Raw genomic sequence first — 16,728 nt, forward strand, 5'->3', positions numbered from 1 at the left:
ATTAAAAAAAAGACTTATGAACAGTAAAAATATTTTGCAATGTTTTCTACCCTCTGTGGATTCATTTGAGTTGTAATGTTAATTTCTTTGTGATAACGTATTTTACCTACAAACCATTCCAGGTGCAAAAAGTTTAACACAGGGTTCCGTTCATTCCTGGTGCTCAAGAAAGTGAAGATGCCCATATCCTAATTGGGATTTTGTGTTTTCCCTGTGGAATGTCATCAGTGTATAACTCAATAGGCCTCCACCCTGACTTCACATTAGAATAATCTAGGGATTTTTCTAAAATTAAATCACAACAGGGAGGGGTTGTGGGGCTCGACATTTGCATTTTAGAAGCTCCGCAAGTAATCTTGGTGTTGCCAAGACTGAGAACCACTCTATGAGCACTTCAGGCACGTTCAGTGGGTTAGCTAGACATTTTGGAGAAGGGGAGACAGGTTCTAAAATGGCTCCTAGACTGGCCTGCAGGGGTCCCAGATGCACCCCTGCACACACAATAAGAATGATATTCAAATGGCTTCTTTCAGTGCAGTGTGGTCATGTTATTGTTTTCTTCCTAAATTGCTTTTATCCCAAACCTTCTGAAATCTAGAAAAGTGCATAGTTGAAAAAACCATGGTTTTTCTGTACCAGCTATTGACTTTTCTCTCTTATTTTGCATTTGGATATTTTTTTTTTCCTGTTACATATTCTGTTGCACTGAAAGCACTTTATCATATTTACCTACTAACTGAATTTTTCTCACCTCAGCCCCCTTGTGAGAAAATGGAGATTTTTTTTCCCCCCAACAAATGTGTGCAAGTGAGATCCTTGGAAATAAGCAAGTAATCACAGATTAAACCTCTTTCTGCCTTGTCTTTCTCCTTCCCTCAGTGACTTCTGATTTGGTCCTTGAGCCTCTGGCACATTCACTTATTAAATCTGTGGGGAAATGAATGCTACCTGCTCACTCACACCCAAATCTGGCTTAGATTCTCCTCTGAGCTGTACTGCATTTAGAAAGCTGTATTCTCTTGATTAATTCACCTGTGTTGGCATTGCTGCCTAAACTGTAAGCCTGTAGAAGGGAATACGAGAGAGCTACTTGGATTATTTTCTCAGTGCCTACCAGTCTCTGGCACATGGAAAGGGCTGAAATATTTTAATACATGAAAGTTATCAAAGGCAAGATTCTCTTCTTCAATGAAATACCACATTTCAATGCAATTGATGCCGTGCGTGCCTGCTCTTCCCTCTGCCCCTAACCTTCAGAGGTGATGCACATGTTGGGTGAAGTTAAAAGGTGGAGAGACTTTTCTGTGCAGAGAGAGGTCTGCCCAGCATTCAGCCCTTCCTTCAGAACTGGTCTTTCAACTTTTCGCTGGGGAAAACGTGTGGAAGTGGTCTGCTCCGCCCTCTAGTGGTGGCCAAGTTGCAGAACACCTTCAAAGACTAGGAATTACTACTCTGTAAAAGCTCTCCAGAATAGTATCGAAACTCCAGGTAGTATAATAATCTGTGTATTATATATACGTTGTTATCTGAGCCTTCATTTTCTGTTTTTTATAAGAGGCTTGCAGTCCGTTGGTCAAAGGTCTGTAGTCATACATGGGAGGATGTCTCCAGAAGGGTGTTTAAGATCAGAGTCCTTACCACTCTAAATGTTGGGCGTCCCAGCAGCCCCATCAAAGGAGTACATAGGCCCCTTCCAATGTTTTCTCCCTTCCATACCCAGGTGTTTTCCCATATGGCAAAGGGGTACCTGTGCAGATCAGGTTTGGTAAGGCCCCAGGTATTACAGTCCCTTAGGGTAAAAACTCAAACACAATTCTACAATAACAATCCAATGTGGTCCAGAACAGTTGATCCATTATATACCCCCAGGTGTTTAAACAAGCCTCACTGACTTAAATAAAATTAGTTTGTTTCTGAGTTTTGCTGTTGTTGATAGCAGTGGTGGTGTGGTAATTTTTTGTTTGTTGGCTTTTTAATTCAATCATGACAATAGAAACTATTGCTGGTGCTTGGGGGAAGAAATCTAGAATATCACTGAAGCCAGCAGCTTTGTGGAGCCTACCACATAAAATATGTTGATAAAGGTAAAGGACATGCTGATTCTGATCTGACCTTTTCCAGATAGGGGCTATGTAGAAGATGAGGGAAAGTAGGGGAAAGAACGTAGCATCTGCAAAGAGAACATGCCCACTGCCTGAGAACGGTGCTGTCTTCTGTGGCCGGCATTTTGTTGGCAAATTGCAAACACTTTCTCCAAATTGCAGGCACATTTTGAGTCCTGACAATGTGGCTCATGAGGCAATTTGTAGTCAGTTTCTTTCACAAAATGATGATGTTTAAGAACATCCTGTAATTAGGTCAAAGGAAAACAGTGTTTATTCTATGAGCTGAGAATAGGCCGTATGTCTGAGTTCTAATTAACCCAGTGGTTGATTCACTAATGCCAAGCGTCTGTTGTCAAGGAAGATATTAAAGCAGTTCCACAGGTAACATTATTCAAGGGGCTTCTTTCTAACAGCAGTTCACATGGGCAAACGATGGTAGCAATGCATACCCTAACCCAGTCTGATGAAATGTTTACCTACTAATTGGATTTTTCTCACTCAACCCCCTTGTGAGAAAATGGAGATTTTTTTCCCCAACAAATGTGTGTAAGTGAGGTCCTTGGAAATAAGCAAGTAATCACAGATCAAAGTATTAGCCCATGCACTCTGAACAAGCACAAACAGCAAGGCTCAAGAGAGAAAGCTCTGTTTTGTTTTCAATGCTAGATCACAATCGGCTCCTTCAGAGCCCCAGAGAGCCAGAGTCAGAACAGGCTGCCTCGGGAGCTCTTGTTCCACATTATGCTTTCCTTTTGCAGAGTTAAGGCTTTGACTGAAATGCTAATTGTGAAAAAAATCTCCTCGGGAGCTTGTAGGGTTCCACTCTGTTCCACTTGGAGATAGTTATGAAGTCCCTTTCTGATAAAGCTCCACAATCCTACAAAAAGTCAGACTAATTAATGAAAAAACAGGACTTCACCTGGTACCTCAAAGTTGAAGGATGGAGTAGAAAATTAACCTTAGTCACTTCAGTGTGGCAGAAATGCTAGGTATTCCTGCTGCCCAAATTCCTCTGTCCATTCTCGATAACACATTAAACACACACACACACACACACACACACACACACACACACACACACACACCTTTTAGTCTTTTGGGGGAGTGTGTTTCCTTCCTGATGTTTCTTCACGTGGGAGGCAGGTTAAGGAGAGAAGGGATTGTCTAGGTGGAGGGAAGAGGCTGGATTTAAGAACCTTAATCCTTTTCCAGAGGCACGAACCTAGACATAGCAGGACTCCAGTCTCTGCAAATTTAGACAGATACCCAAGCTATGGCTCTCATGCTCAGCGCCTCACTTTCCCTCCTGTGCAGGCTGCCACCCTCAGTCCTGACTTCCCTTTACTGCCTCTGTGACCATCCTCCTCTTGAAGGAAAGCTGCCTTTGGAATAGTCTGCCCTTCTTGGCTCTTGACTGATAAGAAAGGGCTGGAGAAAATCCTGCATGGCTATATATGTCTCTCTCTCTCTCTCTCTCTCTCTGTCCATATAAATATATGTACATAGATATATACATCTTTGGGGTCCTCTCTAATGCAGTTGTCTACTGCCCACCGAAATCTCAAAAAATCTTCCACTTCCTGCCCACCCTTTAATTTTGTTGTGAGGCCAGGGAGATCAAATATGAAACCTCCCATTTTAACCTGTGGGTTGCTGAGGCTGAAAATCTGAACAGGGTTGGCCCTGAGCAAAATTGTGAAATAGGTATTAGGTATCTTCCTTTACCTTTAGCTTCTCTGCCCTCCCTGTCTGCCTCCCTTTAATGCCTCTTCTTTGTTTATTCCATGCAGAGCCTTCCAAGAGCAAATTCTCAGCTATCTCCAAATCCTTCCACCTTCCACCTCTTTAACTTATCACCAATAGGGTCTCAAGGCATTTTAATTCCCTGCAGTGACAAGCTGGTGGGTAGGGAATCCTTTCTGTCCCCTAGGATCATGCTTCTGGAGAGCCTGCCTTGGGATAGGTATGGTCAAGTTCTCCCTGGAAACATCAGGCTCTCCAAAAACCTGTTCTAGCACTCTGCTCCATCACCAGCATAACCTGCAAAATGTGGATTTTCTTAAAAACAGAAGATTGGCAATAGTTACTGATGTGAATTTTTCTGTTTTCATTTGCTTTTTTGATCTCAGAGGGATTTCTTATCGCTTTAATCCAAGCAGCTACTGTTTTCATGGGACACAACAATTTTTTCAGATACAATTTTTTTTTTCCCCGAAAGGAACAAGCCTGGGTGAACAAAGATCTGGGTTCTCATTCTTACCTGCCAGTGAGTAGTTGTGTGACCTTGAGCAAGTTGCATCTATTCATTCTACAAGCATGAGAACCCTGCTCTGTGCCAGGCACTGGGATATAATGGTGAAGGCGGCACAGGAAACTGATTCAAGAAACAGGACATTACAGCTTGCTGTATAGGAGGTTTGCCCAGGGCACCCAAGAAGAGAGAGGAATGCACTTTGAAGTTTCTTTGGAGGGGGGTACCTTTCACAAAGCAGGTAGAATGTCAGCTCTAGTGCTGTGAAAGACTTTGTCAGCTGCACTAGACTTCAGGCTTTTGGACAGCACCTACTGATTTGAAAGCTGTGTGTTTGAAAAATATATACTTCTGCTGGTGGTGATAGTTAACATTTGATCGTGCACATGTGACTTTCGATGTCTAAGGTTGACAAATGTCTCACCTCCCAAGTAATAGACTTTTGAACACTCTAAGCCAAAATCTCTTTCATCTCATTTCAGTTCCATCCTATTTTTGTGACCGCAAATAGATCATTATTATGTTGTTTTATCCAACAAAGCCTATTTAGAATTATCTGAATATTTATTAGTTTCTTTGATTATGCCTTTTTGCATCTCACGCCTTCTGAGTTCAATTTTGTTCTTCTTGAAGTATTAGGGTTTGTTATAGGTGCACCTCTCATTATTATCATTTAATGGTAGTTTAGTCTGGCATAGGATGTTAGCTGGATGACTATCTTCTCTCAGCACTTGAAGATATTATTGCACGGTCTTCTGACTAGAGCATTGCTGTTGAGAATTCTCCGATTAATCTATTTATTGTTCATTTCGGGTACATGTTTCTGACTTTTGCTAAGATCTTTGTCTCTGATATTCTGCTGTTTCACTACAGTGTGTTTCAGAGTGGATTTACTTTTATTTATACTAGTCAGGACTTCCATGAACTTTCTGAATCAGATGACTTATGTGTGTCATAAATTTTGGAAAATTCTTAGTCATCGTAACTTCCAATATTGCCTCTTGCTTATTTCTTCGTATATTTTCCTTCGGGAGCTCCTGTTAGGTAACATTTCATCTCATCCCCAATGTCTCTTCATCTCTGTTCACAGTTTTCATCTCGTAGTCTCTCTGTGATTCATGCTCACATATACCTCCAGTTTGACAGTGCTCTCTTAGCCCTTCCTAATCTGCCTATTGAGTTTTTAATTTCAAAGAATGCATTTTTGTGTTTCTTTTTTCCCCTCATCTTTGCAGTTTTATTTTTCTCCTGATTCTTATTGTTTTATGCTTCAGATTCTGTGTCTCCCTCTCTCTCTCCCCCTTCCCGCTCACACTCTCTCTCTCTCTCTAAAATAAACATTTAAAAAAATTTTAAAAGAATGTTTGGTATAACTCATTAAGCATTTCTAAGTGTTTTATCATTGGGGGTTCTACAATTTTCTATAGTGTTAGAAATGAACACCCCTATATACTCTAAGAAGTAGATCACAAAGGAATTTTAACTAGGCAGAATCATTTTGGTTTTTGTTTTTGGGTTGTTGTTGTTGTTGTTTTGCTTTTATTTCATTTCATTTTATTTTTTATAGTCTCAGGAGTAGAATTTAGTGATTCATCACTTACATATAACATCCAGTCTCATCCCAACAAGTGCCCTCCTTAATGCCCATTGCCCATTTAACCCATACTCCCACCCAACACCCCACCAGCAACCCTCAATTTGTCCTCTGTATTTAGGAGTCAGAAATCATTCTGTTATGTGAAAGGGTGGTCATATTTGATAGCTAATGTGCTAATGAGAACTAGCTGTGTTTAACATACTATTACCCAAAAAATTGGGAATAGGGGACTTAAATGAATCAAGAACAAAACTAATGCTTTTTGAGGTAAGAGGTAATCAAGAAGGAAATGATACAGCTGTAGGGGGCCTCAGAGATTAACGCATTCATTCATTCATTCATCAGTTTTTTTATTTATGTTTCCTATGACCCAGAAACCGCTGGAGATGTAGTTCTTCCCTTTACAAAGCTCACCTGCTGTTGGGCAGCAACACCGTGAACAGTAAACAAATGATTAAATAACGTAGATGGTGATAAAGGCTACAGAGAAATAGAGGGACTAGGAGGTGTTAGTTTCCATGAAGTAGCGTCAGCTGAGTGCTAAACATTTAGAAGGAGCCCATCATGAGAAGAGCTAGGGAAGGACACTCCAGTAGGGAGATAGCCTGCAATCCAGCTGGTGGAGCGCATAGGGAATCCAAGGGAGAAACCAGAGGAGACAGAGGGTCCTCAGAACACAGAAACTGACTTTGGCCGCAGTTGGGACTCTGATCATACCTTTTCTCTTCTCCAATCCCCAGCTCTCCACATGCCACTAATCCTCTTGTCAGCCGTCCTGTTCAGGCTCATCATTAAGCAAGCTGTCATCTATCACGTCAAATATTTCTAAGCGCTCACACGAGCCATAAGAAGAGGTAGAACACCTGCTTTTGTGGTATTTTATAACGCTGGCTCCAAATCCTCAGAGCCTTTGCAATTAACGACAATCTATGAGTTCTTGCACCTGTTGTTTTTATATAATTCTGTCCGTGTTCCTGTGAATAACCACTTATTATGTTCTGGTATAACAAATATAAAAATTGCTATCGTGGTTTTTAGAAAACAAAGAAAGTGCTTGATATGTTGATAGAAAAAACCTCTAGCTTTAATTATAAAATTCCCATATACCTTTGTTAGGTGTAGATCTATATAGCTGTGCTTCAGGTTAACCAGAACAAGAATAAATATATACCCATATATGCATGCATACATGTATTTATGTGATAGTATGAAAAGACTAGAATTTATTGTGTGTCTTTCCTCATATTACTAATTAAGAGTTCTATACTGTTAATAGTTTTTTAAAACTATTGTTTACTTGATTTTGCTTTATTTTCATAATAATGATGTGAGGTCAGTAGTATTATCCCCCTTCTTTTACAATGATTTGAATACTGAGTCCTCAAAAACTGGACTGACCTGTCATGATGGCTCCACAGAAAATATTACTAAGACCAGAGTAAGGGTAAAGTGTGCAGTCCATCTCTGTGAACATCATCAACATTTACACCTTAATTTGCAATAGTTCAATATTTAAATAGCTATGTAATTTCCTACCATTAGTAGGAAGGTGGCTGTGCATGCCTTTTTTTTTGAAATAAACATTCATTGACCAAGATTTGTTATTGAATACAATATCAAAATCAAAATTTTGTCTGTTAGACATCTATGATTTTATTTTCTTTACCTTGTTTCTCGAAGGCCTTTCTATAGGAAGTCAGGGTCTTCTATGAATTCTACGATGGGATATATTTCTGAAACAATAATCACATGAGAGGGAGTTATTTTCACTAATCCTTTGTATAGCAACTGAAAACAGATCTCGAGCTGAGTGTTGAGAACATTAAGCTTCAACGTGAAAAACACTCCGTGGGAGGAGTATCCTGGCATAGTTATGCTTTCCTGGGGCACAGACTTAATTTAATCTTAGCATCAGAGCCGCTAATGGTGCGGCTGTTGGCAAGATTAGGATTTGTCAAGTGACTTTCCCAGTGACAGTGTTGTCTCAGTGCTGGCACTGTCTGCCCATCCCATCAAGTTCTTTCAGTACACACTTCAGGACAAGTTAGAACGGCAAACCAGGGATGGTAAAGCTTTTCTGTTGCATCTATGATGCATTTCGGGTTTTGTTTTACTTGCTCTAGGTAATTCTCTTTACTTCTTGTCCTTGATGGCAAGTACTCTGTTCTGTGCTAATTGCCTGTAAAACACATCGGTCAGGAAAATCAACTGCTGTGGAATCACACACAGCTGATTTATTTTTTCTTTCTTTTTTTATATTTTTCAGAGAGAGAGAGAACAGAGAGAGAGAGAGAGAGAACACACATGTGTGAGCAGGGAAGGGCAGAGAGAGAGGAGACAGAGGATCCAAAGCAGGCTTGGTGCTGACAACAGAGAGTCCGATGCATGGCTCGAACCCATGAACCGTGAGATCACAACCTGAGCCAAAGTTGGACGCTTAACCAACTGAGCCACGCAGGTGCTCCCTCCCAGCTGATTTCTAACCATCACTTGAATAGCTAAGCTTTTGCGGGGGCACTTACATGGAGTAACAGCTCTTGGAAGCAAAGTAATGATCAGAATATAAGGCCTTCTTATCATCCTTTCCTTATTTATTACATTTTAGGTGTCATGGAAACAGATAAAAATCCCAGCAGTCACTGCCATGTTGTCACTTGATTGAACAACAGTTTGGAAACTGAGACGGTACTTGTCACAAAGAAATTAGAAAAGTGCTGTGGGGTCAGGCTATAGTTACTAGGTTGGGTGATATAAGTTCTCCTTCCTCCACCTCTACTTACAAATTTCTCCCTTAAGGCAGAAGTTTGAATCTTGAATGTAAGGAGATTATTATAGAAATTAGGAATTTTTGGAGCACCTGTAGTTTAGGAATTTTTGGAGCTCAGTAGTTTAAGTGACTCTGGATTTTGGCTTAGGTCATGACTTCACAGTTCGTGGGATCGATCCCCACGTTGGACTCTGTGCTTGGGATTCTTCCTCTCCCTCTCTCTCTGTCCCTCTCCGCTTGTGTGCATACACACACCCTCTCTCTCAAAATAAATAAACTTAAAAAAAATTAAAGAAAAGAAATTAGGAATTTTCCAAGTTAATAACAGCTAATGGTTATGTGATAAACGTATACCAAGTGCTTTATATATAACAGCTAATCCTCACCTATCCAGTGAGCCTGGTACGTCAGCCCCTTTTTACAGATCAGGAAAAGAAGGGGTAGAGCATTTAGGCACCTACAGTAAAGAAGGAATGGGGCAAGATCCGAACCCAGACAACCTCACCCCAGGGCCTGCGTGCTTAATCACCAGTATGTAGAACATGGCTTGCTTGTTATGTGCAGAGCATCTTTCTAGGTATGTCCTCAGGAATCTTATATTCTAATAAGGAAAGAAGTTAAGAGTCTGGGAGGAGGATGGATAATGCAGAGTCCAAAATCCTTTGCCTCATCTTCACGGCCCTTTATTTTGTGATTCAGCTTATTTTCCAAGTCTTTTCACCTATCACCTACCATTTTCCTACCTGAGCCCTGGACTCACTGTGATGTTTCAAGAGAAGCTCTCATGTTCACAGCTCCATGCCTTGGTTTACTTGACTACAATATGTTGTTCTCTGTCCCCATTCAAAATCAGTTTTTCTCTGGGTGAATCTTAATGACTCTCCATGATGCCCTCCTTACACTTGAACTCATAGTATTCCTTCCCTCCTCTTATAATAGCTCCTGTGGTCCAGGTATAATTCTGTGTGCTTCGTATCTCTCACTGACACAAGCCTTGAGGACAACTCGAAGAGTGTTCTAGGGACAGGGAATGGAAAATTCAAAGGCTCCAAGCAGGAGTGTGTTAAGCATGTACCAAACCACAAGGAGGCCACTAACATTTAAGAGTAACAGAGCAAAAATGAGCTATATGAATGATCCAGGCCAGCCAGAGGTCTTTCCAGGTCTCCTGGATAACCCAGCACTTAGGGTTGCCCAGTGGAGTGGTTCTTTGGAAGATTATCACTATTGATTTTTGTGTAGCCTCAAAATATGTGAAACAACATTCTCAGAACTAAAGGGGAGAAGTAGATCAATCCATGATCATAATGGGAGATTTTAACACAACTCTTTTGCTAAAAGTTATAAAAAGAATGAGCAAACAAAAAAAAAGTAAAAATGTGAGGATTTGAGCAACATGATTAACAAATTTGATGAAATTAATATATAGAGAAGAGTGAACCAACTGAATTCTAGAAAGGAAGTCTTAACAAACATAAAAAACTGAAATAATAGGGGCGCCTGGGTGGCGCAGTCGGTTAAGCGTCCGACTTCAGCTGGGTCACGATCTCGCGGTCCGTGAGTTCGAGCCCCGCGTCGGGCTCTGGGCTGATGGCTCAGGGCCTGGAGCCTGTTTCCGATTCTGTGTCTCCCTCTCTCTCTGCCCCTTCCCCGTTCATGCTCTGTCTCTCTCTGTCCCAAAAATAAATAAACGTTGAAAAAAAAAATTAAAAAAAAAAAACTGAAATAATAGAACACTTGCCTAGTTCAGTCAGTAGAGTGTGCGACTCTTGATCTTGGAGTCAAAACTTTAAGCCCCTGTTGGATGTAGAGATCAGTTAAGTTGAATAAATAAAAAATAAATAAATAAATAAATAAATAAATAAATAAATAAATAAAAACTGAAATAAAGCAGAGTATGTTCTCTGACCACAATATAATTAAGCTACTAATAACTAACAAAAATACCTATACAAACTCCCACAATTTTAGAAATTAATAATATATTACTAAACAATCTGATAGGTCAACCCAAAAATCACAATAGGAATTCAAATATATTTTTAATTGAACGTGTTTAAAATGTGATGTATCAAAACTTGTAGGGCTGCATCTGAAACTGTGTTCCCAGAGAAATTTATACACTTAAATGTAGCCTTTAGAGAAGTAGAAAAACTGAAAATGAAAAATCTCAATATTTCAACAACGTAGAAAAAGAACAGCAAACTCAGATTAAGTAGAGAAGGTAAATAATAAAGAAAAAAATTGAAAATAATAAAACAGAAAACAAATAATGAGGTTTATCTGATTCTTAAAAAAAAAATAAAACAAAACAAAACAAAACAAAACAAAACAAAACAAAACAAAACAAAACCTATGAAATTGACAAACACCTGGCCAGTCTGACCAGGAAAAGCAGGGGAGGGAGGGTAGTGGAGGGGGGAGAGAGGAAGAGAGAGGGAAAAAGGAATTGGCAGGGTAGGGAGTGCAACTAAACAAGTTTAGAAATGAAAAAACAATCATTGAAAAGATCATTAAAGTGACCATGCAAATAATTTTATACTGATAATTTTGCAAATCTGGGTAAAGTTGACAAATTGAAAATCTCAATGTATCAAAATGAACACAGTAAGAATAGGAGGATTTGAATAATGTCACATCTATCAAAGGAAGGGAGCCTATAATTAAAATCTTCCCCACCTGAGATGTTTCATTAGTGCATTCCACTAAACATTGAAAAAAGTTATAACATCAATTTTACACAAACTTTTCCAGAGAATAGGAAAGAAATAGGAAATAAATTTATGGGATTTACATAGCCTTTATACCCAAGCCTGACAATGACCCACAAAGAAAGAAATTATAATCCATTCTGTCTCATGAACATGCATGCAGAATTTTTTTTTAAAATAACAAGGAATCAAGCTTTGTAATAGGTAAAAAGAATAATACCTCATGAACAAATTGGATTTATTTGATATGTAAGATTGGTTTTAAAGTTAAAAATCAATGTAATTCATCACAGTAATGGATATAAAAAATCATATTATCATCTCAATAGATGCAGAAAAAGTTTTTTATAAAATTCAATACCCATTTATAATAAAAATTCTTGCCTTCCCAAACGTATCTGGAAAACCCACACTTAAGAGTTAAATATTGAGGGGTGTTTGGGTGGCTCATTTGGTTAAGCATCTGACTATTGATCTCAGCTCAGGTCTTGATCTCAGGGTCATGAGCTCAAGCCCTGTATTGGGCTCCATGCCCAGTGTGGAGCCAACTTAAAAAAAAAAAAAGAGTTTGGGGCACCTAGGTGGTTCAGTCCGTTAAGCCTCCGACTTCAGCTCAGGTCATGATCTCACAGTTTGTGGATTTAAGCCACATGTTGGGCTTTGTGCCAACAGCTCAGAGCCTGGAGCCTGCTTCAGATTCTGTCTGTCTGTCTGTCTGTCTGTCTCTCTCCCTCAGCCCCTTCCCCGCTCATGCTCTGTCTCTCAAAAATAAATAAACATTAAAAAAAAACAGTTAAATATTGAAAATTTTTTTAAAAAATCAAGAATGAGACAAGAATGGCTAGTTCATTATGCTGGAGGTCCTAGCCAGTGCAATTAGGTAAGGAAAAAGGAAATAAACCCTATTAGAATTGGAAAGGGAGACATAAATCTGTCATTATTTATACATAATTTCACATGTAGAAGAATCTAAAGTATCTACAGATAAACTGTTGAATTAAGAGGAGAATTAAAGACGGTCACTGGGTACACAGTCAATAAAACAAAATCATGTATTTAGTTTCTATACACAGTTAAATTTCTATAAGCTAGCAATAAACAATTAGAAAATCGAGTGTTAAACATAGTGCCATTTACCAATAGTATACACAAGCCATGTGTCTAAGAACCAATCTAAAAACATGTGCAAGATCTCTACACAGAAAACTATAAAACATTGTTGGGGGAAATTGAAGATCTAACTAAAGGAGAGATATAGCAGGTTCACAAAGTAGAGTAATAGTATAGAAATGTTGTTTTCTTACCACTCCAAAACGTAGCGGCTTAAACCAGCCACAATTCTGTCATTGTTCATAATTCTACGGATTGACTGGGACTCAGTGGGCGGTTGTGGTGGTGTCACTTGGGGTGTCTCATGGAGCTACAATTAAACATCAGCTGGAATGACAACAGCCAGGATGGCTTCACTCACTGACACCTTGTGGGGGGAAGGCTGGGAGGTTGAGCTCAGCTGAGACAACTGGGCTCCTCTCTTTGTTTCCATGGATCTAGGCCTCTTCCCTGTCCACATGACCTTTCCATATGATCCCTCCATCAGGGTATCTGAATGTCTTCTATGACAACTCAGAGATCCCCAAAATGCAAAAGTGAAAGCTGCCTGGCCTTGTTGAGTCTTATGCCCAGAACCGGCATGATGTTGTTTCTGCCATATTCTAATAGTTAAAGCAAGTCACAAAGTTAACCCAGATGTCATGTGGGAGGGGACTAATTACATAAGAACAAGAATACTGGGTGTCATGTGTAAGACTAGATATTACAGTGTACTTTCTGATCTTTAAGGATTCACATCCCGCACAGATAAAATATACTTACATTCACCCCTCTCTGGACTCCCAAAGCTCATCCCATATGGCATCTTGTAATCTAAGTCACGTCCAAATTCAGATGGGGCTCATGAGATGTTTTCCTGCAGATACACTGAGATAGTGCAGACTGTGAATTAAAAAGACAAGTTATCTCTATCCCCTTCCCCTGAATACACACAGACACATACACTCAATATACCTTCATAAGCTAGGGATACGATGACCAAAATAAATGCTTGCATTCAAAACAGGGGAGTGAAAAGGAGGTGCAGAGCTGTCATTGATCCGTAGCAATTCCCAAATCCACTGGGCATATGTTGCTAGTCCTGCTTCTTGGAATAGATCTCTGTCGCTCTTCACCCTAGCCTCTGGAGAGCCCTCTATCCTGCTTTTTCCACTGGATGTTTGTAGCTGAGAAGCCTTAACCTACTTCCTCCCCATAGAAGTTTGAGGACTTAGAGGCCTCTTTTCATTTGGAAATGTCTCTGCCCAGGCCAACACAGTTCTTTAAGAACTTTTCCGGGTTTCTGATGAATCAAGTGATAAATTGACTCCAAGTGATAAGATGACTCCCATAGATAAAAGACTCTCTTACTCTTCTGCTTCACTTATCCATTGCTCTTGAACACACTCCCCAAACAAAGTGGCTTAAAATAACAGCAATGTGTTATTTCTTATGATTTGGTGGGTTGTCTGGAAAATGCTGATAAACTGGACTCTATTAAAGTTATAAAGAACCTCTAAGAACAATAACAGAACAGACAACCTTGGGGGGAAACGTACATGTGTAAGGGGTGATGTAAACAGGCACTTCAGAAAATAGGATATCTAAATGGCCAATAAATATATGAATGCTCAACTTCATTAGTCATTAGAGAAATTAAAATTAAAACCACAACAATACTCAAAATGATAGCTAAAATAAAAGAGCTGATTACAAGCAAAATTGCTGGGGGAGTATAAATATACACAACTACTTTGAAAAACTGTCATTATCTGGTAAAGTTAAACATATCACATATCTTATGACCCAGGAATTCCATTTTTAGGTATATGTCCACCAGAAACATATACACACATGTGCACCAAAAGACATGTGCATGCATGTTCATAGAAACATTTTTTTTAAAGTAGACTCCATGCCTAATGTGGGGCTTGAACTCACAACCCTGAGATCATGAGTCAGATGCTCTACTGACTGAGCCACCCAGGTGCCCCAGAAGCATTATTTTTAATGTCTCAAAATAGGAACAACTCTAATATCCACCAACAATTTGAAAAACAAATCAATACATACAATGTTGACATAAATTAAATACTATAAAGCAAGGAAAACAAATCAGCTGCTCTATACAACATGGGATAAATCTCAAAAATACAATGAACGGTAAACTAAAGAAACCAGACAGAGAAAGTACATGTTATGTGCTTTCATTTGTATAAAGTACTAGTTATGGGGCGCCTGGGTGGCTCAGTCGGTTGAGCGTCCGACTTCGGCTCAGGTCACGATCTCACGGTTCGTGAGTTCGAGCCCCGCGTCGGGCTCTGGGCTGATGGCTCAGAGCCTGGAGCCTGCTTCGGATTCTGTGTCTCCCTCTCTCTGCCCCTCCCCCATTCGTGCTCTGTCTCTCTCTGTCTCAAAAATAAATAAACATTAAAAAATAAAAAAATAAAAAAAAATAAAGTACTAGTTAGTGGAGAGAGGGACTCCTAACTTTGCATTTGTTGGCCAGGTGATGGTTACACCAGTTGTTCTTTTTGTAATAATTCATTGAGCTATGCACCTTGGGCAAAAGTTTATTGTAAAAAGGAGGGAATGTGTGAACACTTTAATTTAATAGAGCATACAAATGAAAATAATCCATTCTCCCTGGGAGAGGCTTCATAGTTGAGTTATGAATGAGGAGGAAATGTGCACCAGGCCAACTGGGGGAAGAAAGTATTCTGGGAATAGGCATTCTTTAAGCCAAGTGACTAAAGTGTGAAACAATTGGCCATAAACTGGGGCTCTGCAAGAAATGTCATCTCACAGGCTAGGAGGAAGGGAAGGTGAGAGGGATGGAAGAGACAGGAAAGATCCAGGCCAAGTAATTCAGATTTGATAATGCTGTAGGAAGGTATCAAGAGGTTTTAAGTATGGTAGCATAGGTTCTGGTTTGCATTAAAAAAAAAAAAAAATCAGGCTGACTACAGGGTGATTGGAAGGGAATGCCTGATAAAGTGTGCCCACCTCCATACCTTCTCCCCAGTTATTTCGCCCGTACCAAAGGTAGAGTGAGTGAGAGGTCAGATCACAGCTCCAGAAAAGAACAAAGCTCACAGGTGAATTCAGTCTCCCTCTGTGTCTTCAGCCTCATCAGGACCAGAAAGTCACTGGCTATCAGAACTGGATGACAGGTACAGAATTCTCAGTGATAATTAGTCCACTGAAATGTCTTAGTGCTGATGACTGAATCATTGTCCAAAGTCTAAAATACCAGGAAAGACACTGAAGTACCTGTGTATGCGTTCATTTGCTACAACTAGCTTTTCCTGTCCTTCATCAAGCCAAAACTAGCTATTCTAGGCTTTTCTTAGTCAAAACCAGTTATACCTGTTATAATACTTTACCTCCCACAGCTAGCTTGTTACAGACATATTTTCACAAATGCAAACTGAGAAAATCTACCTTGTCAGAGTCACACAAATGGGAACCTAACAAACATATAGATGTCCAACCTAACTATTAATCAGATAAGTGCTATAATTAAGATGAAATATCATTTCACAGGTACCGTGTTGGCAAAGATTTTGAAGTCTGACAATGCAACTGGGAAAAAAGAGAACCTTCATATACCGCAGAAGAGAATGGAAATTGGTTTGACTGTTCCGGAGTGCAATTTGTTAACACCTTATAGAGCTAAAAATGCACCAGTTCATCAAACCAGACATACCACTTCTAGGTAGAAACTGTCTCGAGATCCTCAAATTCTCTGAATAAAAAACCAAGTGTTAACATTCCAACCTGTTGAGGATCAATATTTTTGTAAAATACAGTAAAAACATAAAACAAATAAAACATAAACATAGACAAAATAGGAGCACCTGGGTGGCTCAGTTTGTTAAGCGTCCGACTTTGGCTCAGGTCATGATCTCGTAGTTTGTGAGTTTGAGCCCCACATCGGGCTCTATGCTGACAGCTCAGAGCCTGCAGCCTGCTTCAGATTCTGTGTCTCCCTCTCTCTCCGCCCCTCCCCTGCTCACACTTTGTCTCTATTTCTCCCCCCTCTCAAAAAATGAATAAACATTAAAGAAAATTTTAAAAAATACAAAATACAAGCCTGGATATGATACTTTTTTTTTTCTTGTCAATTCAGCAGACATCAAAGTGCCCAGGTAATTTGCTTTTCAAGTTTCTGAAAGCTTATTCTCAATTTCTGTACTTTGTAGTCA

The 16,728-nt window shown here is 39.6% G+C and overlaps 1 long non-coding RNA gene across 1 annotated transcript in view; it reads left to right on the forward strand.

Moving 5' to 3' along the window:
• Window positions 1-16,376, forward strand: part of LOC121029599 (uncharacterized) — a 51,680-nt gene extending 35,304 nt beyond the window's left edge. The window contains exon 3 of the long non-coding RNA XR_005789798.1: window positions 16,067-16,376. This is a non-coding gene — a long non-coding RNA (uncharacterized LOC121029599). The remainder of the gene's footprint in view (window positions 1-16,066) is intronic.
• Window positions 16,377-16,728: the final 352 nt, after the last annotated feature.

This window comes from Herpailurus yagouaroundi, unplaced genomic scaffold (assembly GCF_014898765.1).
Source record: "Herpailurus yagouaroundi ecotype Mexico unplaced genomic scaffold, PumYag 139, whole genome shotgun sequence".
NCBI classification, from domain to species: Eukaryota; Metazoa; Chordata; class Mammalia; order Carnivora; family Felidae; genus Herpailurus; species Herpailurus yagouaroundi.